The following is a 2,500-nucleotide window of genomic DNA, read 5'->3' as shown; positions in this document are numbered from 1 at the left end:
TCAGAGGAACAGAGAGAGAGAGAGAATTGAACTTTATTTATTTAACAAGGATTAAGATTTAAGGCTACGCCTTTTCTTACAATCTGTCCTTGGTACGCATAGACACACAATTATATAATTAAAAAAAATTAAAAATTAAAAAGTTAAAAAGTTAACCAACAAAAGGAGGTCGGAAAACTTCAGCACGTGATAATAAAGATGACGATGATGACGATGATGACGATGATGATTATGATGATGATAATGATGATGATGAAGATGAGGCATGAAGAGCAGTGTAATTATGTGGTTATTCATAAAATCAAATGCATACTATGCAGGTAATTATAAAAACATGCTGGTAGCAATCGAACATGTAGCAATATTACAACAAAAATATGTTCAGAACATACATTGCACAGCATAATCTTTGACGTAATACTAAGTGTGGTAAATCAAAAGGCGTTAAACTACTCAGACATTAAGTGGTTTTTAACACATTTTTTAAAACTTTTTAATGACTTTAGGTGCTTAAAGGATGAGAAAGAGAGAGAGAGAGAGAGAGAGAGAGAGAGAGAGAGAGAGAGAGAGAGAGAGAGAGAGAGAGAGAGAGAGAGAGAGAGAGAGAGAGAGAGAGAGAGAGAGAGCTGGGCTAAGTTGTAGGGCAAAATGTCGCCTTCAGTGCTGCTTACATGGCCGATTTACAACCAAGTTTCAACTATTTTTTTGTTAGCTAGAATTCGCTCAGTAGTTTGTGAGGCCAACCGGTGAAAGGTTGGCCATGTAAACAAACCAAACGATTAAGTAGCAATGTGTTCCCGACTTGGCAGCGACTCAGTCGAACACTCAGTTGGGCGCTGTTAAACCGATTGGCTGCCGACAGATTTTTTTTTTTTTTTTTAATGAAAACACTTAACATACAAGGTATAACATTTAGACAAAAACCGAGAAAATTCTCTCCAGGAGATAAAATCATCTTGCTACAACTCATGAGAGGCCAATATACAACAGTTGTTTGCCTTGTCAGTGTATTGATTTGTTTCTTTTACGAAAGAAAAGTACGTTCCTGAAACGTATTATGGCTGTCAAGGGGTCAGCTATGCAGCGATTAAGCGGCGACTTGTGGCAGACGTTTGTTAATGTGCTTCTCAATTGCGTTAGCTATAGCAAACAAAATAACAAACAAAAAAACAACAAAAACATAAAACCGAATACGACTGGACAATCCCGAATGTGCAACGTGAGATTCGTTGCTGAACAGTTGACTTGGCATTTGTTGCGCTGTTCATAGAGGCATTTTTTTTTTTTTTTTTTTAACTTTATAAGAAAAAAATAATAATTGGTTGAAATGTGGCCACACACACAAATCTGATCATCAAAACGGCAACTCACTTTCAGAACCTCCGAGTCACTCGGCCTGACCATCAACTATTTTGCCCCCCCAAGAGGGATCTCTTCAACGACTGGGACCGGATTGGCTACGAGCGCGGCCAGCAGAGCGTTGACGAGGGCACCGCTGTCGTCGCTATTGCTGGAGCCGGAGTCCACTGGCCAGGGGATCGGGACGATTTTGGCACGACTGCAACCACTGCTACTTGACCCGTGAGCCGCGACGTTGCAGAGAATACCTGAAAAGAAAGGACGTGTATTTTGTATGGGCCAAGTTACATAGGTATTTTAATTCAGCATCAAAGGGTTTTTTCTCCAAAATTAATCTCAATTTTCGAATGTTGGTCCAAATGCAGATCCAGCTTTTAAATTTCTTAACTAGCACGATCAAACTCAAGCAGCAAAAAATCTCAATTCCAAATCTTGACCTGACTGGCAAGGAATAGGGACAATTTTCGCAGACTATAATTACAGCTACTGGGCCCATGAGCCGTGACGCTGTAGAACATACCTACAAAGTCTCAAAGATAGGTTCACTTTTGAGGAAACAAAATATACCTCTTATTTCAATCAAAACGTGAATCGGTTGCTGTGTGTGTATATCAAAATCAATTCAAGGCAATCAGCCCACTATGATATTATGACTGAACTAGTGTTCGAGGCTTGGATGCTAATTAGGAGTCCACAAAAAGATTCCCCACAAACAGCGATGTTACAATCTTAGGCAAGACCTTACGGTAACCGATACAAAATATTTATCAGAAAACACATTTTTTTAAGCAACCCCGCACTGGCGACCAGATAACAAAGAAAACAATTCTGCAGCTCGGTATGAAGTGTAAAAACAAATACTCACAGGCAATCACCAGGAGTGCAGCAAAGATGAATTTTGAAGTCATGGTGTAGTAGGCTGGTCGTTGATTCAATCCGTGTATGGTGCTTGCGTGGAATTCTGCGTCCTGACAACTTGCTGATTAGATATTGCTACCGTTGCCTTTTATACAGTTTATGAACAATACCTTCATCAAGTAATTGTCTGTCTAATAGGGATCATCATTGTTCAATAGAGTAGTAGCTGAAAAGAAACACATGCCACGCACGCATGCACTTACGCACACGCGCAGATAGATAC

General features: G+C 39.8%; 1 long non-coding RNA gene across 1 annotated transcript in view; it reads right to left on the bottom strand.

Annotated features, from left to right (window-relative positions):
• The window catches only part of LOC138983312 (uncharacterized), a 3,115-nt gene extending 734 nt beyond the window's left edge, over nt 1-2,381 (bottom strand). Inside the window, exons 1-2 of the long non-coding RNA XR_011461078.1 lie at nt 2,225-2,381; nt 1,372-1,607 (exon numbers count right to left, since the gene is read on the bottom strand). This is a non-coding gene — a long non-coding RNA (uncharacterized lncRNA). The remainder of the gene's footprint in view (nt 1-1,371; nt 1,608-2,224) is intronic.
• Nucleotides 2,382-2,500: the final 119 nt, after the last annotated feature.

The sequence above is a fragment of the Littorina saxatilis genome, linkage group LG12 (genome assembly GCF_037325665.1).
Source record: "Littorina saxatilis isolate snail1 linkage group LG12, US_GU_Lsax_2.0, whole genome shotgun sequence".
NCBI classification, from domain to species: domain Eukaryota; kingdom Metazoa; phylum Mollusca; class Gastropoda; order Littorinimorpha; family Littorinidae; genus Littorina; species Littorina saxatilis.
This window is presented reverse-complemented; position numbering and strand designations above follow the sequence as displayed.